Source organism: Marmota flaviventris, chromosome 9 (assembly GCF_047511675.1).
Source record: "Marmota flaviventris isolate mMarFla1 chromosome 9, mMarFla1.hap1, whole genome shotgun sequence".
Lineage (NCBI taxonomy): Eukaryota > Metazoa > Chordata > Mammalia > Rodentia > Sciuridae > Marmota > Marmota flaviventris.
The window spans coordinates 36,159,418-36,183,564 of NC_092506.1; the positions used below are offsets into that span (position 1 = coordinate 36,159,418).

Here is a 24,147-nt window from a genome sequence, read left to right on the forward strand (position 1 = left end):
ACCCACCTGATATTCATTTTCATCCACTACTATTTGAGCAATGTGATGATAGCTGTGTAGTTGAAAGGTACAAGGTCAATATAAACACAGGCGCCTATCACTACTGTAAGTCATCTTCTGAATCACAGATTTACCATATAAACAGATTTAATTCATAAAAACAACGTGTCAAAACTTTTACCAAAAAAGAGGAAAGGTAATTCTTCATGATACCTCTTTAAGTATCTAAGGCATACTTAATAACTAGAAGTTCCAAATTCTACCAAAACTTTTATTCTTCATTTATCTAGGGTTTTAAGGTCACAGACCTAGGCCTAAAGTAAATTAGAAATTTATAGCTGGGTTATAGAGAGGTGGGCCATACTATTAAGTAAGTAAAGGATAAAACAACTTTGAAAAGAGAATTTAGATTTGGTGGTGGAGAGCAGCAACATGTAAGAACAAGCTCTTCATGAATTACATTACAGGGAGATGTATTCTAAAATGAAAAGTACTACTGAAGGCTAATAGCAGCTTGTTTTTGTCCTCAACACATCCCATTTAAAAAAGTGAAATTAAAAAATAAACTTTGAATAGGAGTTCTAGGATAATGGGTAGGTCAAACGAATACTGAAAACTTTGGAGGGGTTGGATTGGTGGATATGTTCTCAAAATCGACTCTCCAAAGTGGCTAAAAATGAAGTAGGAATTCTTACGAAGTGGAACACCCAAACCTTAGGGGTCTTAGTATGTACAAATTTTTGCCTGGGATGCTACATGGAAGATTCTTACATTGGATGTAGTAGGAAGTTAAGAATCCCATATTTATTATTTGTAAGATAAGAGTTGAATCAGGCTAATCCTTGTTTATTAAAAGGATAATCGTGGCAATAAGGTAAAGAAACATTTGCCAGAGAATCAAGGTTAGAAATAGCAATGTGGCCATACCTAAAGAAACTAGAAGAAAAGGTTAGTCTGTATTTGTTGAAATTTTAGGGACTTTGGTAGCACATGTCTGGGAATTTTAGCTGTAGATAGACTATCATTATTGTGGCTAAGCACTAAACTTCTCTCACTGCTTGTTTCTTTCTGTTTCTTCCTTCTCCACTTCTGACCCCAATTCTCTGCTTATCCATCATGTCTGCTGCTTCTAGTTTGGACTTACTCATAAGTTTGTTCACTCCTGTCCATCATGGTCCTTCTCTATGCTCCCAGTGCTCCAAAATGATCCAATATGACATGTTCTATAGTACATACAGAGAAGTACAATGTAGAAAGGGAACTGATTATCCCATAAAAGCCATTGTTTGGTTGAGCTTCTTTCTAATTCTAAGGTCTAAGATAGGCCATATGTTAGCTTGAGGTCTGCATTTGAATCAGGATCTTTACATCTGATCCCAATAGCTGCGTACAGGGTAGGAGGCTGAATTATCATGTCTCTCTTGCTTTGCTTCTGTCCCTATTGTTTCTGTGTTTTTTTTAAATATTTTTTAGTTTTAGATGGACACACAATATCTTTATTTTTATGTGGTGCCGAGGACCAAACCCAGTGCCTCACACATGCTGAATCCTGTGGTAAGGAAGAGATGTCCACATATTGTCAAGGCAGTATAGCTTCTCTTAGGGACAGAATAGTGAACATCTTGATTAATCTGTATAGAAAAGTAGGCAGGAATAACATGGGATAAATAAGTCTCTCAGGTCTGTGTCAACTCTCAGTCTAATTCAGACAAATGGAAGCCGGTATGCAAGAATGATTAATAAAATCCCACAGCCAAGCCCAGGAGGGAAACTCAAAAACGGTACCAAATATGAATTCTGGTGGTCATGTGAGAGGCACCACTGTTGTTTCACCAACCATCCAGGTCATTTTGACAACAACTGAGCACTCAGAAAGTGAACTGTTTTCCATGAATGATAGAAAGTATTCCCTTTTCCCAAGGACCAAAATAAAAAGCAATCATCAAATCCAGCAGCCTGATATTTTTGTCTGGTTAATATCTTAGACAGTGTGAAGAGGGGGACAATGGGCTGGACTTGGCACATTCTCCCATGCTGAGACTGCAAGCCAGGAATATTTTTCCTAGAAAGCAACCCAGTGGGGAGCCTCTGTGAGAGAGTGAAATATAAATTATTCATTTTCTGTTCTTTGTTACTACCCCCAGAAAGCCTGGTTTTGCAGAAGCAAATAAGACTCAGAAGTTACCATGACAGGGCTCTGTGCCCTCAACTCAGCTGCAGATCACTGTTTCCCAAGAAGTATACACACCACTAAGGACTGCAGGTGGTCTGAATGGTAGCAGGAGAGGAGTCCATGGTATGATTGAGAGGCAGACCCACACATTCACTATGGCTCAACCATTTGTGAAGTGCATAAATTCTCCAATTCTGTGGAGCTCGGTTTTATTAGCTATAAGAAGAGGGTAATCTGAGGATGTTCTAGAAGGGAAGGGCTGGTTTGGAAAGGACACGACTAAGGCGGTAGGCCCTCCTGACCAGCCAGCCTCCCTGACTCAGGGGAATTTTTTTTTTTTAACTACATGAAAATATCAACTAGAGAACTAAAACCTTGGAGCCCCAAAAGGGAGCAATTGCAGCACAGCAGACACAAAGTAAAGAAATTCACTCTTGAGGAGTGACTGCTGCCTGCAAAAGGAACCAGCACCGTCGTTAATGCAATAGAAGGCAAAGCTAGGTCCAGCCCTGAAGATTGTTTTCCAACAGCAACATGTGGCTGTGAAAGAACCTGCAGCCTGCCAACAGACTGATCATTTTTCTAGTATTCTCTTCTTCTGTAGTTTAGAAATAGAACTGGGCTCTTTGAACCAAGCAAGTAGGAATCGTAGACAATTTATAGAGGAAAATCTTAAATTAATCCAGTGATTAGCCCAAATATTAAAAACAAAACAAAAAGAGGAGAAAGGTGACCTTATTCATACCAAATTGATGAAGAGGATCAGGCAAGTTTCATTTAGTATTTCAGTCTCGGGCAAGGGAACTTCAAGGTATCTACCTACTCAGAGCCTCAGAAGCCTGCTATACTCACTGCCTGAAAAGGCCTTTAGTTGCCCTTAGCTTCTTTCTGGTAGGTTTGCCTCCCTTCTACACCTTCCAGGGTTCTTATTCAAATCAACTCTTGCCCAGGTAAGAACTGTGAATAGGCCTCTTGCTGTTCCAACTCCAAATCAAATAATGACCTCTGGCTATCAAAGCAGTCTGGTTAAGTAAGAGACAGAAGGATTAAGGGCCTCCGCCTGCCTCTTTGTCATCTGTATCACCAGTAGTCATGTTGCTTTTATGGCTCCCTGTATTAAATACAAGGCACTTATCCTGAGATCCAGAAGGGTCAATGACCAAGTATTACCAATAGTCCCTAGGAGTTTCAAATTACATTGATGCCACAACTACTCATCCTCACTTGCCATTTCCATGTAAGTTTATCCTTTGTTGCCCCACCAAAATCCATATACAGGGATCTGCCAACAGAATTTTCAAAAAAAAAAAATGGACTTTTCTCACAAAATTGCAGTGATGTGTTACACTCTTGACCTGTAGTCTACGTGACTTGTATTACAGAGACCTTTCATTGTTTATCAGATTCAAGAAAGGAGAACTGTGATTGCAAACTTGAAATTGATGCATATTTATCATAAGGGGAAAGAACAAGAGAAAACAGGAACAAAATATCTGAAAATCTGCTGGGCACAATGTTGCATACTTGGAATCCCACCAGCTTGAGAGGCTGAGGCAGGAGGATTTCAAGTTCAAAGCCACCCTCAGCAAAAAGGTGCTAAGCAATTCAGTGAGACCCATCTCTAAATATAGGGCTGGGGATGTGGCTTAGTGGTTGAGTGCCCCCAAGTTCAATCCCTGGTACAAACACACACACACACACACACACACACACACACACACACAATCTAAAAATCTACTCCTAATTATAGAAAAGCACAAAGAATAATGTTATTTTGTTCATTTGATAGCAAGTAAATATATAAGTGTGTGTGTGTGTGTGTGTGTGTGTGTACAGGGCCTACCAAGTTACGGCATCTTTGAATACCTACAAAACAAACCAGGAGTCTTGTCACAGTTTCATCCCTTAGTAACCTGCCATCCACTTTAAGACTGTCAGGCCATTTGTGAATATGCACCCAGAGAAGCTGGATGGGCTGCTTGGGTCACCTTCAGCTATCTTTAGGAACTTACTTTCTCATATAAATGTAGATTCATGAATATCTATTTATTTCCACAATACTTTGAGAAAGCTTGTTCCTATTTTTTTCAGTTGTAGTCTTAGTGACTTGTTTTTACAGAGGTCATTCATTATTTCTTGGTATACAAAAAAAGGAAAATTACGATTGTAAAACATAATGTTTCCCTCCAGAGGACAAGATGAGAAAAATGGAAACAAGTATCTACAAATCTACTCCTAGTAATAGAAAAGCATATAAAAAAGATGTTGATTGCTCAACAAATACCAATTAAAATAGATACACAGATATGTATATATGTGTGTATATGTGTATGTACATACACATGCACTTGTGTGCATTTCTGTTATGTGACAGTATATGCACTGGCACTCACTGCCAGGAGAAAACAGATAGGGGAACAAGTGACCTGCTAGTTGTTGCCTAGAGTTTTCCGTAGAATAAAGCAGAGGCACAAACAACGTGTCATTTGTTCCCCACATGAAGGCCTGGGGAAAAGGAAAGGATGTGGTGTTAAAATTTCAGAACTGTTGCAGGGGAGTTGAGTCTTGAAGGAAAAGCTTTTCTCTCTATGTGGACAGACACGGAAGGCAAACACCCTGCCTAGAGGTGTGGGTGGTTCTTCAGCATTCCATGAAAGGAATGGAGTGAAAAGTCAAGGAGAAAGGTAAGGCTGGTGAGGCAAAAAGAAAATTTGAATCCTATTCTTTGCTTTCTGTGTTTTATGTTCAATTCTTGGGTGAAATCATGAGTTCCAATTCTGATCGGTCCCTATTTGCAGCTCTAAATTACATGGTGAAAGGAATTCTGAGAAATGTTCTGACTCTGAGGGGAAAAGAGTCATGATCTCTCATACCATGAATATGTCTAAGACTATCATCAATACAGGTGTGGAGCATGGCAACACATCTGCCAATTACTGATCATTACAGCTGAGACAGGCTAGACGCATAATAAATATTCCCTGACTGAGAGACTAGAGAACATCCTCAGATTTGCTCACCCTAGAAACACGAAGCTGTAATTATCCAGGATTGGTTTTACATGCATACCTGTGACACTGAAATTTTAACTACATTCCCCTAGGTGATTAGTTTCATGACTTGTTAGTAGCATATCACCACTTTCCAGGCACACCTGGGGATATTGAAATTAAGGGCCAGTATTCTCTCCAGAAAAGTCAATTAAACTGTTAAATGAAAAGAAATGCCTGTGTAACCCATACATGACCCTATGGCAATAAAACCCAATTCCACTATGTCCACAGAGACAGGAGTATTCAGGATCCATCTCAGCTGTTAAACACCAACCACATCACCCTCATCCATTGGTGATACATGCTTTTACTGAAGAAATATTACACTATGTGCTCCCTCCTAATAGTTCTCAGAGCACCCCTATTAGCCTCCCCATTTCCCTCTTTCATCCACACATGCCCCCTACAAATCTGTGGTGTGCCAGGTTCTGTGATCTCCCAGGTGAATAAATTGAGAGCTAAACCCCTTGGAGCCCAAACGCTAACGGGAAAAACAGTATTGAGACAAGGAATTACATCTTCCAGTGAAAGCTCAGTCCCCAAACTTCTCTAAGGCCTATGTTTGCAATAGCTTCACAAGGATTTTTATCAGACCTTTTTCTTTCAGCCACAGGAGAACTTGTTTCATTTTGTTGACGGTTATGATTTTTGTTCTCTCTCATTTCTGCAGTATCTTTGTTTTTCAGCCGTGGAACTGACATCATTCCCCAGCTAGTTTTCAAAGGACCTTCCTCCGTGTGGTTTTTATTATTATAGAACCAATAGGAACAGATATCAAGTTCAATCCACATGTGCTTTTATCTTCTTGTTAGCCCTGTTGGACTAGATGTTTGCCTCTGAGATCTCTGGGATTCTGTTTTCTGGGGGTTGTTTGTTTTTTCTAGTCTGCACATAGAATCTGCATAAGATGTCCTCCAACAACTTCCCTGGCTTTATCAGACCTCTGATAGAATACCTCCACCAGCACACCCCTTGAAATCCAACACCAGTAGGACCTGCCTGAACACTTACAAGATAGGGATTCAGAAATTGGGTAAATTACAGCTTTATAACAAGATTGATTAGTACTTTACCAAGTGTTTTGCAAGCAAATACACCCCAAACTGGTTTATACCAATGGTGAGCTTCCATGCATGCCTGGCCTCTAGCTTCAATCATCAGATGTAAGTAAGAGAGGAAAGGCTGATGACAATTCTGTGGTCATTATTGTAGCCCAAAAATCCACATGTTAATTATGGGAACCATTTCTTTGATTCGTTGTCTCGATTTAAACTGCTTTACTTTCCCTTGAGAACAGGTATTTTAAAAAGACCATATTTTTTCAAAGTTTCTATTGCCAGCCTATGACTAGCAGGAATACCAGCTGGACGTTCGGTCTTTTTCAACATCTTAGTCTCTTTAGCCAGATTTGATCTGTCTCTCCTGAGCTCAACCTTGCGTCATTCAGAAAAATAATTCAAATAGCTTTTGCCTCAAAGTGGTTCATTGAGAGATTCTCCCCCCCACCCACCCCACAGAGAATGAGGTCTGCTCTGATTAGCATAGAATCCAGCCAGTTCTTTTTCTATGATCAAGGATGATTTTTTTTTTCCACTTCTATCAGGAGGTTTAGAATCTACCAGCTGGAAACATTTTCTCTAAAAACAACAATGTTAAAGTCTACAGGGGTGGAGGTTACAAAGCAACACTTCCTCAGAAAAGCTTACGTTATATCAGACCTTGATTTAGTATGTGTTCTGTTCTAGAGAGGACAAAAGCTTTAGCGGAAAAGCAACCTTAACATGATGGGGGAAGCTGGAAGCCCATCACCCCGGGAGGAAGGAAACATAACAATCTCAGAAGTTCTTTACCTTGCTTCATAACCAGAGTAATGATCAGTTATTCTACGATTCAGATCATAAAGGAGAACTGGACTTTTCCTGGGTAGAAAAAAGAAAATTTATATATAATTTCATATATATATATATATATATATATATATATATATATATATATATATATATATATATATTTTTTTTTTTTTTAATTTATTTTGTAACAGCTAGTCCCACAATAAACCACACCTTCCCTTATTCATGCTTTTATGAGATACTCCCTGCTTAAATCTAGATTGAGATTTTGATTTGCCTGAAACCTGTAAGATATAATATAAAGGAGGCTGCATAGTCTCTCTGGTTGGGTCAGAAGAAATCTTAGTCTCTGTACTGTGTGGGTCTCTTGTGTGCTAACTCTGGAGGATATAAGACTCATGCAACAAGACTGACTTGTGCATAAAGAAGTCACACTGGATGTCCAGCCTAGTTGAGTTTTCTGGGGCTAGCCCCAGGTTATATCTCCAACACAAGAGCAACCAAGCAGCAACTACCCAGAAAAGCTTATCCGACCTATATTATGAGAGACGATACATTGTTGTTTTTAGTTACTGAGATTAGGATGGAGGATGGGGAAGATGTGGTTACACTGAAAAAGGTAACAGCAAAAAGTGAGGGAGCCAACTCCCAAAGTTACATGGCATTAACCCTGAATTATATAAGAACTTTTAGTTGAAATGGTCTTAACCAACAAAAAGGATATTTTGATTTAGGTAACTGAAAATTCTACTTGTAGAAAATTCAACCCATAACTAGATCTAAGCCCTCAAATAATGGAATAGAGAATGGATCTCATGTCTTCACTTCTGCTCTTCAGTGGACTCTAATCTCCAGCCAGCTCTTCTTAGCTTGTGAGAGCAAAGTGGCCACCAACTGTACCATAATGTTTGATGCTTATCCTCTGGGAGACCCAGTGGAAGTACAGCTTTTCTTTCTCAGCAATTTCAACATGCATCTGTGATTGGTGTGGATTGGCCTGGCTTGGGCCATAAGTCCACTCACAGAACCAGAGATGATACCAATACCTCTTTAAAAACACATGGGCTGAGTAAAGAAGGAGTGAATCTTCAAGAAAACTAGGATTTTTATATAAGCTAAGCTATAACTTCATTTTCAGTAACAGAAACAGTATAAATATCTTTTAAAAACAAGTTCATTTTTCTCTCACATATGAGTTCAAGAAAAGCAGCCTCTCTCTTCTCTGAAAGCATCAGAGACTCAGAATTCATTTATCTCATTGCTTTGCCATTATTAAAATATAGGTCTAGTCTCTTGAAATAAAACAGCTGCTGCAGCTCCACACATCAGTCACATCACCTTAAGCTGGAAGGAGGATAAAAGTAAGGAAAAGATGTGTTCCTTCTCTTTAAGGGAAAGACCCAAAAGTCACACATACAACTTCTGATCACATTCAACTTACTGAGTTCCCTAGGCCACATCTAGCTTCAAGATAGAGGAAATGTCATTTTTTATAGTCTTTTACCCTATTAAAATTTCTGTTTCTGTGTAAGAGTCTTTTTGGAAGACAACTAGCATTCACTAATATATGCAGTTACACGTAGAAAAAGAAATGGGGCCAAATAGAAAAAAAAATACGTTCCAAATACCTTGCCTGGATTTTTATAAATAGGTTGTTTTTTGTTTTGTTTTGTTTTGTTTTTACCAATATGGAAAGTTTCCCTTAAAAATTGCTACCAGAAGCATTCTACTACTAATGACCCTCCATTTCTCTAAAAAGAGTCTTCAGGGTGATTGTTTTCTTTTGTTGTTTTTGAAGATCGTGCTTGCATTTTTAATTAAAAAAAATAAAACAGGTAAATTAGGATATTTTCATGATCCTATCACTAAAATTAGTAAACACTATCATGTTTTAATAGGGGCGACAGACCTTTTATCTTTTTCTTTTAGAAAATAATATTATGTTGGGAAACTGAAGTGGAAGGATTGCTTGTTATAAACCTGTTTGCTATAAACCTGGGAAACACTGCAAGGCCCTATCTCAGAAACAAAACCAAAAAAAGAAAATAAAATATTACATATTCAATTGAAATCCTGTATGACATTCCCTTCCCTTTCCAGGTATATCCCACTTCTTGAATTTTGCATGCATCAATGCACATTACAATAATTTATCTAACAATATCAGTAATGATAGCAAACCCAGTGCTTACCATGTGTAGGCACTGTTGAGATAACTCGCAAATATTAATCATTTCATCTTCATAATAACCAAGAGATAGGACTATTATTATCCACATTTTAGAGATGAAATAGTCAAAGAATAGAGAAGTTAAATAACTTTCCCAAGGTCACAAAACCAGAAGAAGTGGAGCCAGGTATTTGAATCCATGCATGCTGACTTTGAATGAAGTTCATGCTATTAAAAATCACTAATAGCAGAGCTGGGGTTGTGGTTCAATGGTAGAGTGCTTACTTAGCATGTGTAAGGCACTGGGTTCAATTCTCAGCACCATATATAAATAAACGAACAAAATAAAGGTCCATCAACATCTAAAAAATAAAAATAAAAAATCACTAATAGCAAACTGCCACTCTGTGATAGTAAGAATAGGTTAATTAAAAAAATAATATTCATGGGAGGGGAGGGGAGGGGAGAGGGGATAGTAGAGGATAGGAAAGGCAGCAGAATGCAACAGAAACTAGTATGGCAATATGTAAATCAGTGGATGTGTAACCGATGTGATTCTGCAATCTGTATACGGGGTAAAAATGGGAGTTCATAACCCACTTGAATCAAAGTGTGAAATATGATATGTCAAGAACTATGTAATGTTTTGAACAACCAACAATAAAAATTTTTTTTAAAAAAGAAAAAAAGTACCATCAACTGGTCTTTGATAAAGGAACAAAGGGTATATAATGGGAAAATGTTTTCTCATAATTAATTCCAAATGGGACATGGTCAGCATGAAAATGACATTAATCTGATGGGCTATCTCAATTGGAAGTTTTGGCTAAATAATTATATTGTAAACAAGTAGTAGTATTTTGAAAGCAATCTTTTCAACTGAGCAGTAGTTCTCAACAGTGGGCTTAAAATACTCAATTAAGCTATGTTGTAAACTGGTGCCAATTGTAATCACAGAAAATTAAATCCCAAACACCATAATCCAAAATGTTAAATTCTGAAAAAACCCAAATTCCTAAAGTCTAACATCCTGAAAATCATAATATTAAAAGATGAACATCCTATGCTGATCCACAGGGGGGGTGGGGGGGGGAATGGAGGAATTTTAGATAGGGCAAAGGGGAGGGAAGGGAAAGGAAGGGAAGGGGAATGGGGGTAGGAAAGATGGCAGAATGAGATGGATATCATTCCCTTACATGTATGAAGTACATGCATGAAGACACAAATGGTGTGACTCTACTTTGTGTACAACCAGAAATATGAAAAACTGCGGTCTATATATGTACTATGAATTGAAATGCATTCTGCTGTCATGTATAGCAAATTAGAATGCTAAGTGAAGTTAGCCAATCCCTAAAAAAAACAAAGGCTGAATGTCTTCTCTGATAAAAGGGGGGTGACTCAAAATGGGATAGGGAGAAAGAGCATGAGAAGAAGATTACCACTAAATAGGGAAGAGAGGTGGGAGGGAAAAGGAGGAAGAAGGGGAATTGCACGGCAGAAGGAAAGAGATCTCATCGTTATACAGATTACATGCATGATGATGTGAAGGAGAAAAAAAAAAGAAGTGTGTCACATTAGATTGGGTAGAGAGATGTGATGAGAGGGGAGGGGAGGGAGAGGGGGATAGGAAGGACAGCAAAATAAAACAGACACTAGTATTGCTGTATGTATATCTGTGAAAAAAATAATAATATTCAGTCTATGTTAAATATCTCAAGACACATGTACTAATGAAAAACTTTCTTCAAAGTGAACAAATAAAAAAATATATTTCCATTGTCCAAAATTAACCAGCCATGAGGACTGGAAAAATGTCATAGCTAAATAATAGACACTCTAGCTAACTTATCAAAATGGTGTGACCAAACCAAGGCAATTGACTGTTCTCAAAGAAATCAAAAGTACTGAAATCTTATTGAACAGCACTTGCACAATGAAAAGTCCTCTTCTGCACTCTTCTACATATACCAACAAGTAAATAATAGCATCATTCGGCTGATAATTATGTTGTGTTTGTATTTTAATGTGAGCATAATTAATAAATATTTATTAACAATATAAACTCTGCCCTTCAATTTAGTGGAGGGATTCTAAGAAATAAGAAAAAAGCCAACAGAATAAGAAAGTTACCATGAAAAGATGCTTAATACAAAGAAAAACTTCTCAAGGTAGAACTCTGTAAAGCAACTTTTCCCAAAGTTATCTTTTGAGAAGAATTACAAAATTTTATGTGAAGAACAAGAAGGAAGTGCTTCTTGCTTAAATAAGTTTGAGAAATCTTGAGGCAAACACAGGATAAAACATTTTCTTATTTCACAGAAAATGACAGTTTGAAATGTGGAAAATTTAAGAAGATTCAGATACCAATTGGCCCCTCTACTCTTGCCCAAGGAGAGGATCTAGTAATTTTGAATTCAGAAGCATGGTGAGTCAGTAATCCCACATCTAAGAGTCCATTGACAGATGAGTGGATAAAGAAAATGTCACATACACACATACACGCACACATACATACTTTATTATCTGGCTTTAAAAAGAAAGAAAATTCTTCCATTTGTGACAATATGAAAGAAAACTTGAGGATGTTATGGTAAGTGAAATAAACCAGATATAGAAAGACAAATACGACATGATCTTATTGTAGAATGGTGGTTGGGGAATGGAGGAAAGGGGGAGATACTGGTCAAAGGGTACAAATTTTCGGCAATAATATGAATAAATTCTAAAGACCTACTCTACAGCATAGTGGCTAAAGATAATAATGCATTCTTGAAATTGCTAAGGGAGATCTCAAATGTTCTCACTATTGAAAAACAGCAACAAAAGCATGGTCAATAATTTCAAAATGTACACAATATTAAAACATTACATTGTATACCATAAATATATACAATTTTTACTTGTCAATTGTACCCCAATAAAGCTACTGGAAAAGTAAAAGCTCTGCTGGTAATGAGAGAAATTTTATGTAGATTTTAAATTAAAAGCTGGAGACTTCAATTTAGAAGTTAGGTAACAAACTGATCTAACTAAATAGTATCTAAATTATTACTGCCAAAAAGGTATGGCACATAGTACTGAAAATGCAAGATATCTCCCTGCTGCAAACACACACAAATATATAACTAAATAAATTATTAATCCCATGAATAAATTTGGAAGATAATTTTTCTACATTATTCTTTTAAAATCTTTAAAAAGTCCCCAGAGGTTTTGAAAAAGTTACGCTTACAAAGTGGAAGAAATTAAAAATCAATTATCAGCCTGATTTTCTATCTACTCCTTGTCCCCAAATTGATCTTGCTTCTGCCATATAAAATAGAACTTCAACTATAAATGCCAATTTGTTCAACCCAGAAGCACTTATCAATTAAAGGACATTAAGATGCAAGGATGAATAAGCAAGGTGGAGCCCTGAAAAAGAATGGAAATTGTATAACGAAATTGTGGTCTGTATGCATGCTCCCTTTGCTGACTTTGGGACTTAAGAGTTATTTGTAAAAGTCCATGATAATCCTCTCTACTAAGGGCACTTAAAAAAATTCAAGTGCTTTGGCAACTTACACCTGCATATATTATTAAATAATACTATTTTGCATAGAAATTGGATTTCTTCACAGATTTATAAACAATCCCTTGGTCTCTTAAGAAGACATGTATTAGAATAAAGCAATATCGCATTAAAATTTATTTGGTAAACCAACTAAATTAGGTGGCCTGACATACTTTACTATGCCAAATTTGGTATGCTAGTAGCTTCCCTGGAGAACGAAATTATTTTTTCATGGATGTACTGAAATATCTTTGATCCTATTTCCTGTTTCTCCTCCTATTGTGCTTTTATTCCTGGTGCCCTTTCTCAATCCATCCAGGGATATCTCAATTACAGAATTTGTGGTTTGAAAAAATTCCTAATAAAACATGTGTTTAATTTTACAGATTAAGAAAGTAAGCTGAACTAAAGGAAGGTTAAGGGTTTGTCCAAATTTTCCAGTGCCAATTAGAATTGGGGAAAGACTGGAAAGCAAGTCACTTCAGGTGAGTCAATATTAAGATGCACGGGGATGTCAACAGTACTGGGATGAAGTGGCTAAGATGTTATTTGTGTTTTATGCTAAGATTTTTATGTTCAAGCATTTGAGGGGAGGTTCATGAACAAAGGCTAGATAGCCTGGTAGCAAAATAAACAATTCCTGGAGCTTGATTTATTCAGAATGATGAAATGCAACACATAAGGATCTTTATTTTTGGAAGGAAAATTCATATTACTGACTCCTTCTCCTCCTTCAAGTCACAGACAAATGGCACACCTTCAGAGAACCCTTCTTTGGTCATGATACTAAGATAACCCCCCATGGCTCTACCTCTAATTATCCTCTTTATTTCTTTCACAGTACATATTTCATCCAGAACATCTATTTATTTACTTGGTTATTTTCTTTCTTCTTTATCAGCCCCCATTGGAACAAACAATTCTTTTATCTTTTTCACCATTGGATGCCTGGTACCCAATGTAATATTTGGCACAGAGAAGACACTCTTTACCTGAATGGGTGAAGCCACATCTAGAAAGCAAGTAAGAGAGAAGAGGGCAAGACAGCTACAGAACATTCCACCATTTGTGTAGGAGAGAGATGAAAGAAGACAATCGAGCAGGGATTCTTGACACAGAGCAGATACCTAATGGAATGTGAACAGCTGAGAAAAGGTTAGACAACAAGGAGCTGCACCAGAGGAGGATCAGACACATGCAGAGTGAAGGAGGAGGCATTTGGAGCCTCTTGTTGGAGGCTGTATGCTGAGCTCTTCCTGAGTCAGCTGAGTGGGAGTTGCCTATGGAGGTGTTACACAGATTGATCTTTGCTTAGGCTGAGAATAAAAATGCTCTGTCCCCAGCAACACACACACACACATACACACACACACACAAAAAAAGAAAAATGTCTCAAATACCAAAATCTTTTCTTAAATCCTGATGTTGCCACAACCCAGGCCTTATCATTCACAACCCCTCACCCCTGACACTACAAGAAGCCATTACAACCAGAAGAAGTCTGGATGGTCACAACGCATCCAGCCATATTATGGCTTCTCCACAGTGCCTCCTCTTCAGTAACTGGAATAACCAGCTGGTGGTAACATTCAGTTAGAAAAGGTATCTAGAAAGATCCCAAGAGGCAGTGTGCCAGAATCTGGGAAAGGGAAATTTTAGGCCACCAGGGAAGAAATTCATATACACTTTTCCCAAAAAGAATTTCAGGTTTTAAAAACTTCCCTAGGGAAGAAAGTATGTTTGTTCTGGTAGTTTTCTGCACCCTTCCTACCCAGCAGACTAAAGGCTCTGCATGTGTTCCCCAGACACAAGCCTCAGTTTCGTCAGTATCCAAACCACAGAGCCAGGATATTTCAGTTTTACCCAACTCTAACTGCATGCATTTCCCAAGCCAGCTCTCCAAAAGGATAAACTAAACCTCTGGTGGAGTACGAGGCAACAATTTGTAAATAGCTGAGGGTGAATGAGACTCTGGAGTTGCTGCAAACATGTAAATAATCAGATGCAGTGTGATATATAGGGAGAGCCACAGCACTATAACCGGATGGAAAGAGTGAGCATGGGATCAAGACCAACTTTGGAACACAAAATTACGTAGTTACTGGAGACATGGCTTCCATGCCTGTTCTGGGAATTGCACAAACATATCCCACACATCCTGCGAAACTGGCTGAGCTGCAGTGTGGCTACAGTCCCTGCTTCTTTTACTAACAGATACCAAAGAATTGGCCAATATTCAACTTAATGGAATAATTTTCTCCATTAGGAGAACCCATCCTGCTTCCAGATTATTTATTAATTGAATTTCTTTTTTCTGTGGGTTTATCCTGGAAAGAGGTTTTGATGGAAATCTATTGCACTTTTTATAGGCACTTTCTATAATAAATAATCCTCCAGTCTTCCAGTTCTCAATTTATCTATCCTATGTGAACTGCCAGGCTCCACTCTACCCTCTAACACTGGTCACAACTGCCCGATCCAAACTGAGTCAAAGTTGTTGGCCCATCTGGTCCTGAGGCCCAATCAAACTCATTTTCTTGGGTTCTATAGATACCACAATTTGGCTTTAATTAGCTCCAGGTGAGTTTCTATCCTATGCAATGTAGAATTCTAATCAGCACAGGAGAGAAGGGGAGGAAAGAAGTAACATAACTTCCAAATAAGTATATATAATCAATGAGTAAAGATTTCTAGAAAAAAAAATGATGATTTTGCCCCTTAGGAGACATCTGACAACGCCTGAAAACATTTATTTTCATAGTGTGGAAGAAGGGTGCTACTGGCTTGTGCTTGCTGCTGAATATCTTTCACTGTGAAGGACAGCCTCCACAATGAAGAATTATCCAAAAATGTCAATGAACCAGTACTGAGAAATCATGTTCATAAAAAGGCCATTCATTTTAAAAATTATTCAACCAAAATTTATGAACAGTTTATAATATATTATGCATTAAGTTAATAACCAGATAGGATGGGCAAATATGACTTAGTCATTGACCTTGAGTAGTTCATAGTCTGTAGGAAAGACAAACTGATTAGCAATTACAGTACAGCAAGACAACTGTGCAGTACTGGAGGCATAGGTAATGATTATTGCAGCTCAGTGAAAGGGTCTCTGATGCTTAATGGGGAGATCAAGACTTGGAATGAAACCATCATTTGACCCAGCTATCCCACTCCATACCCAAAGGACTTAAAATCGGCATATTATAGTAACGCAGCCACATCAATGTCTACAGCAGCTCAATTCACAATAGCTAAACTGCAGAAGCAACCTAGATGCCCTTCAAGAGATAAATGGATAAAGAAACTGTAGTATATATACACAATGGAATGTTACTCAGCATTAAAAGAGAATAAAATTATGGCATTTGCAGGTAAATGGATGGAGTTGGAGAATATCATGCTAAGCGAAGTAAGTCAATCCCCCCCCCCAAAAAAAGCTGGATATTCTCTTTGATATATGGATACTGATCCATAATGGGGGGCGCAGGGAGGAATGAAAGAACTTTGATTGGGCAAAGGGGAGAGTGGGGTGGGTAGGGTGCATGTGGGCAGGAAAGATAGTGGAATGAGATGGACATGTTTGACTGCACATACAGGTACATGTATGACTGCACATACAGTGCAACGCTACATCGTGTACAACTAGAGAAATGAAAAGTTGTGCTGCAATTGTGTACAATGAATCAAAATTCATTCTGCTGTTACATATACCTAATTTTAATTATTAATTTAAAAAAAGAAAGCTTACTGGAGGAGATGACAACTGAACTGAGTTTCATAATGTATGCAAACTTGACTAAGAACAGGGGAAAGTTTTCAGTAGTTGCTTAAACATGAATTTATCTATTATTTAACATTTCCTCATTCAATAAACAGTTACTAAGAAAGGAAATACAGTAAAATGGTTAAGAGTATAGACTATCTAGGGCTGAGTTGTGGCTCAGTAGTAGAGCACTTGCCTTGCACACGTGAGGCACTGGGTTTGATCCTCAGCACTGCATAAAAAAAAAAGTAAAACAAAGGTATTGTGTCTATGTTCAACTAAAAAAAATTAAAAAAGAGTATAGACTATAGACTATAGAACTAACTTCACCTGGATTCTAATATCAGTTCTACTATGTTTCAGTTGTGTGAACTTAAGCAAGTTATTTAACTTCCCTGTGACTTTATTTACTCGTCTTTAAAAATAGGAACAACAACAGAACCCTTCCCCTGGGATTGCTGTTCAGAATAAACAAATGAATGTGTGCAAAATGCACTTTAGAAGTAATTACTATTATTATCCTTGCTATTGTTCTGTGCCAGATACTGGCTAGATTCTAGAGATGCAAAGGGGAGTAACACAGACATAATCTCTGTCCTTCTAATGCAGAGTCTACTGGGAGATAGGTAGAGACAGCAAAGGGACAGGTGAGGAGTATTATCAAATTACACAGGAAGGATCACTGTACAGATGCTCCTCCTCTTGCAATGAGGTTACTTCCCTATAAACCCATCATAAATTGAAAATACTGCTAAGTCAAAAATGCATTTACTATACCTAGCCCACCAAAAATCATTGCTTAGCCTGGACTACCTGAAACATGCTCAGAACACTTACAATAGCCTATAGTTGGGCAAAATCACCTATGACAAAGCCTATTTTATAATAAAATGTCTCATGTAACTTATTGAATACCTATGTTCAAAACAATGCTGACAACTCAGTACATTGCAGACTATCAGTTGTTTGCCTTGGTAATCACATGGCTCACCAGGAGCTGCAGATCATTGCCACTGGCCAACAGAGCATTATACAGCATACTGCTAGCTCAGAAAAAGATCAAGTTTCAAAATTCCAGGTAGGGTTTCTATTGAATACATATTGCTTTTGTACCATCTTGAAGTCTAAAAATTGTAAGTGGAACCACTGTAGGTCAAGGATTGTTTATATTAATAAACAGAAGCTAGAGTAAGTCAAGTTATCAAGTAATTTCAAAATCATAGTGGATAATCACACCAAATGGGCACTTGATATTGCTGCCAGATGGCTATAGCTCTGCTCCAAATCTCCTCAGTCTGCAACCCAAACTGACAGAACCTCCAACTACTTGAATTTTAGTGGTTACCTTGAGAGAGAATTGCATATTGGCTTTCAAAGGCTCCTGCCTAGATGTGTCACACAATGCCTCAGCATATATTTCACTGGTGAGAGCAAGTTATATGACCACAGTATACGTTAAGGTGGTAAAAGCTGGACTTCAACTATATGTCCAAGGGAAGAGAATGGGATTTTTTTTTTAATTCACATGAATTTAATGAAAAGAATCAGAATTTTTACAACATAATAAATACCAATATTTACCTGGTTTTGGACCAGATGGCAATGACATACAAGGCAAGAACTGGTAGAACACAGACACCAAAACCACCATCTTTGATGCAGTCACTTAGGCACTAGAAAAATATGAGTACCATTCCATATCTAGATGTATAGGAAATAACTAAAGAGTTAAACAGGGGAGTCTCTCCATCAACTTAAGGAATTCAAGTTCTTGGCATATAAATTCCCACATATTCTCTTATTTTCATTAATTTAAGAATAGTGGCTTCAGACAACTTTAAAACTTGAATTCCTTCTGAACTCCCCAAAGTGTTTCTGTACTTTTTTCAAATGGGGCTCTTTAAGGGTCAGCTTTATTTTTATGCATTATAAGACTTTCTCCCACTATACAAGGAACACTGAGGAATATTTCTTTATCTATTCCATATTGATCCTTAATTATGGTGAAAAGTGGGTGAATTCTTCTGAGATTCTTCAAAATACTTTCCATTATATCAACTAAAGATAGGTGCATGAAGTAATAAACTTTCATTCTAATAGTCTCACAGGCACTGGGAGTTACTTCTTTGGGAACATTTTCCATGGCTCAGGATCTTTATAAGTTCCTATAAGCAAGTTTCAGCCTTGCTGATGTTTATCTAAAGGTTCTAACTCCACTTCATATAGGAACAGGTGGGTTTCCATGCTGAGGGCCCACCCATGACTGCATACAGAACAGATATTAAGCTTTTGCCCAACCAAGAAACAAACAAGCAGTATCCAGATTACAGTCATTTATAATTACCAGGTCTGGGTGAAATGCATCTAACTTCCAGGTGACTTAATTTAAGATACCTACTCAATTGAAAACAATAATCAACGTGCAGTATGGTCTGTATTGAAAAATATTGCAAATCATTAAAGATGGCCACATTTCATTGAACTGAACTCCCGCAGCTCAACTCAATACTGGGCACTCAAGATGGTGGAAGAGAACTGAAGAGAGCCATCATGGGAAAGATCTTTGAGGCACCAAGAACCAAGCAGTCCCTGGATAGGGCATGTTCCTTCTTTTCCTGGTGCACTCCTGCTGCAATAATGACCAGGCTGGAGTTTGCAATGACAAAATCATCTTTGCTGCAAACAACATTTAGCATTTTCATGAAAGAGCTGCCATGTTGAAGATCCATTGTCTCCCACTTCAGTTAATCTTCATTAACATCTACAAGGGCAAGTTCATCACTCAAGCCTTTTAATAAGATGCAGAAAGCACAGGCCATGCCCACTGAGGCGGTTCCTATAATGGAGACCTTACTGTGATAAAAGAGCTTTTCTGATATTAAATTATCAAGTTCTTGCTTTACAGTTGCCATCTCACATGAAGAGCCAACACCGCTGAACGCCACCTAGGCTGTCACAGAGCACCAGCGCCCAGAAATTGCTCCCTCCCTGCTCACCCTTTGACTATCCCACAGAACTCCCGCAGCCCAGCTCAGTACTGGGCACCCAAGACGGAGGAAGAGAACTGAAAAGAGACATCATGGGAAAGATTTTCGAGGCAAGAACCAAGCAGTCACTGGTTAGACACCACAGCGCAGGCGCAGTTGCTGTCCCCACCCTACCTTACCCTGCTGCCGCAGCTGTGCAAGCCTCTTTACCAAGCCCTCAGGTCTGCTCAGACTAATGCTTGGAAATGGACTCCTCCAGCAAGTAAATCCTGGAACCAGAAGTTAACATGTATAACAGGCCAACCCAGATCTATGGAATTATTACTTTTCTATTCTTGGTATTATGCCAAGTAAGAATGCTTCTATCAACTCCAGATGAAACTAAGACTGAATCTTGAGCCTTAGTATGCATGTACTCATCTCCTAATAACCTGCTGTGCCATTTGCCAGAATTGTGAGAGAAACAAGCTGTTTTTTCCTGAGTGTTCACTGAAGGACCTTTTATTTAGGAAAGACTCCACTGCCTTTATTACAGTCCTCACCACAGACCCATACCTGGGGAAGTCCGCACGAGCTCGAGGACAGGGGAAAGGACCACCAGTGTGTTACTCTTAACACCAACTCCCCAGAAGAGAATGCCATTCTTTCTCATGCCGAAGGAAAACCTATGATGGAACCCCTACTTAAAACAACTTCACAAGTGGAAAGATGAGCATTAACCCTACTGTGAACTACTGAAGTTTTCCATACTGTGAAGCTGATCACATTAGCTGCACACCAGGAATAAAGTGAGCTCAAGCTCAGAGTTCTCAAGACAAGGAAAACCTCTGATGAGGGCATGTGTGGCCATACTTCCCTCACTAAACCATTCAGAGCACTCCCACCCCATGATTATGTTTTAATAAATTGGCTTGCATTCTACAGACATCAAACAAAGGAAAATTCCACCTTTAACCCAGAAAGCCCACTATCTGTGGACCCCAGAGCCTCCACTAGAGAGGAGGGCTTACTAGGCCCAAAGACTGTTTCCATGTTTAAGTCTCAGAACATTTGTGAATGACCCTGATGATGGTCATGGCTACCTACCCTAGCATTACAGGGCCAAATGGACTTCTTTTAGAAAGTGCAGCCATCAACCTTATCTGCTGTTTCATTTTCAGCAGTTTCCATTATCCATAATCAACTGTAGTATGAAAATATGTCTTGAAAAAGTTGCATTACTAAACAAGTTGTAAATTGTACATTCTTCTCAGCAGCAGATGAAATCTCACACCATCCCACTTCACCATACCAAGGACATGAATCAACCTTTTGCCCAGAGTGTCCACACTATACATACCATCTGCCTGTTAGTCGCTTAGTAGCCACTTCAGGTATCAGATCAACTCAGTATCCAAGTGTTTGTGTCAAATACCCATTTTGATCTAACAAAGGCCCTAAAATGCAAGAGTAATGATTCTGGCAGTGGGATATGCCAAAGAGAAGCAGGAAAGTGTTTCCTTTAAGTAAAATAAAATGAAAGGGATCCATTTGGAAAGAAAAGAAATCATATCCAGAGGTTGTAAGTACAATAAGAACAAATCTATCCATGGAATTGTGAAGAAGGAAAAGAAATGCATGCTAGATTTGCTGTCACATCTCCAACTGCAAAAGTTACAGCCACGGTGTGTGATTAGTGGAAAAGGTGCTGAACTTGTGTTGAATGTATATGAAAACACATAGTATGATATAGGATTTTGGTACTATCCATTTTTTTACCTCTTGGGAGTTTTGGAACATATTCCTCACAGATAAGGATGAATGAAAACTCACAATAAAACAGGAATTAGCCAGGAACAGGATGGGATGGGTGATGCCAGTCATAGTGTTCAGAAAACTAGTAAGGCAGAATCCAAAAGGGAGATGGCAAGAAAAAAGGCTGTTTGTTGGGCTAGATTGTATAAGATCTAACATATACATGTGGAATAAATTGAATAAAAGTCATCTTGAAACAATGATTATCATGAAAATTCTTGAGAATTAGATTTGCACCGTAGGAGATAGATATGTGAATGAATCAAAATGACTAGACAGGAGGTAAAAACACTGGTTAGAAGAATCTTGTAATATAGTATAAACCAGGAAAGAAACAGATGAGTGGTGAATAGAAATAAGCACTTATATTCAGAAGCATCTGAGGCAAGGGGCAGAGGCAAATAGAATGTGTACCAAGTTTCTTTTAGTTGGCAACCAGTGGATGCTGGTTCCATTCACTAAATATGAAATGTAAACTACAGATGAGGTTTTGTGGAGGAATGGATCCTCCTATTACATATAGTTATAATGTACCAATAATACAAAAATAATAAGTTTGGAAGAGTAGGAGAGGCTTCTAAGTTATTCAAGTGGAAATGTCTCAAACATTTAATTTATTTGTCTGAAGCTTAGAAGTGAGGTCTGAGCAAGAAAAACAGATATGGGTTACATAGGATATAAAAGTTAATTAAGATATGGGGGTAATATTTATTAGGAAGAAGGTGCATAACAAGAAGAGAAGGCATAGGACACCCTGAAGAATGTCAGCATTTAAATAATAAGAAGGGGAAGAGGATATTAGCAAGGAGACTGGGAAAGAAATGCCTAGAAGAAATGTGCACGTGTGCTCACACACAGGTGCGCGAATGCAGTACCAAGAAAGTAAAAGGGAGATAATATTTTAGAGTGATCATTAGTATTAATGCTACTAAAAATTCTGATAAGAAACCAGCAAATGGGCAATGCTGATAAGGGCAGTATTTGTGTGATAGTAAAGGTGGAACACAGATCACAGTGGAAGAAAATGAGCAAGTAAGAGAAAAAGAGCAAATGTAGCCAGATTGATTAGGAGGAAGGTTAAAGGGTATCTTCAGTGTATCAAGTCATAAAATTAAACCTGAGACATTGTTTTTGCTTTCAGGAACTTAGAATCCTGAAGGAAACATAGTCCATGCCTACAAAGAATGACAACTAGGCAAAGAAACACCTGAACTGGGAAGCATGGTATTGGTAGGAAGTAGTTATCACTAATGATTTAATTGATTGAAGTCTTTAGCAAAAGCCTCACAGAGGAAGTAGAACTTGATGTGGTCCCTGAAGGAGCAGCAAAACTTAAGGCATGAGGGAATTCCTGGAATGGAAAAGAATGGAGATAAAAGCATAGGTGTATGACATCATTTGAAAAATAGAAATAAGGGCAATTTTGCTGGAGTAGAAAGGCAGATTTAGAAGGGAATTTCATAGTTTTGAAATAGTACCCTGGGAAGATTTAGGGTTTCCCCAGAGATGACCACAAGTGAATTTTCTGGATCTGGGGATGGTCAATTATGCCCCATAGGTCAAATACAGCCTGCCAGCTACTTTTGTCAATCATGTTTTACAGGAATATAACCACACTCATTTATTAACATGCTGTGAATGCTTTCACACTACTATGGGAGAGTTGAGTAGTTCACAGAGACTGTATGGACCACAAAGCCAAAGATACTTACTATGTGACACTTCCCTGGAAAAGTTTGCCACCTCTGCTCTCAATAGTGGAAGTCTTTTTGGTCATATGATTATTTTTATTTTTACCCTTATTAGTACAAACTTTTGTAAAATGCATTAGATGGTTTTATTCAGACAAATGATAGTATTACCTCAAATAAAGTTTTCTGTACCTTACTACAAATAAGTGATTATAGTACAGGAATGACAGCAGGATAGCACCCTGGTGCCCATTTATATCTAGATTAACTGCCTCTCTTGTACTTTGACAGGGTGTTTAAGCAAAGCACCTAATTTCAGGAAGGAGGCCCTACAAAGATAATTTTTAGTGTCAAATGTGTCAAGATCTAGGTGTCCAATGTGCAATAGCCTGAAGTAACGAGACTTCACAGAAGGTTAGTGGCCCCAGAGAGCCATCCCAACCATAACTAGTCTTGGCATAGAAGTAATCTTTGTGGTGCTAAGTTCCTGAGATTTTGGTATTGCTTGTTACTGTGGAATAACCCGCCCCATCCTAACCAACACTGTGGCCTTATGGAGTATTTATCTGCATAAGAATGCTTTTCTCTATGCTACACAGTCCCAGACTCATGCTTTAGAGCTTTTCAGTTTTTGCAACTTTGTATTTTCTCTTTCTTCAATATTTGGCTGTTATTTTAAGCAGTTACCAGTATGTCCTACACTCAACGTGCATTGTAATTTACTGCTAATTTTCTGTAAGCTAAGAAAACAGGTACTTGTGATTATTATAAGCATTAAAATTATCTCTGACAAAAACCCTTAAGAATTTCTTGTGATAAAATGTTTTAGTAGCATGAATCCTATGACATCCATTTTGACCATTCTAAGGTCTTTTTTTAAGTTTATTTCATCTTTGCTCATGGTACTATATAGATCAGAGATGTTATTGGCCAGTAATTATTGGATGACATGTATGGATTCCCATATGTTTAATAAAACTGCATGGATTGTTCTAGAAAAAAATCAGACTTATTTTTAGGTACATCAGATAGGTAAATGAATGGATGGATGGATGGATAGATAATATATAGATAGATGGATAATCCACACACCCTTGGTTCATT

The 24,147-nt window shown here is 38.0% G+C and overlaps 1 pseudogene; it reads right to left on the reverse strand.

Moving 5' to 3' along the window:
• Positions 1-18,471: 18,471 nt before the first annotated feature.
• Positions 18,472-19,483, reverse strand: LOC114093838 (L-lactate dehydrogenase A-like 6B; annotated as a pseudogene).
• Positions 19,484-24,147: the final 4,664 nt, after the last annotated feature.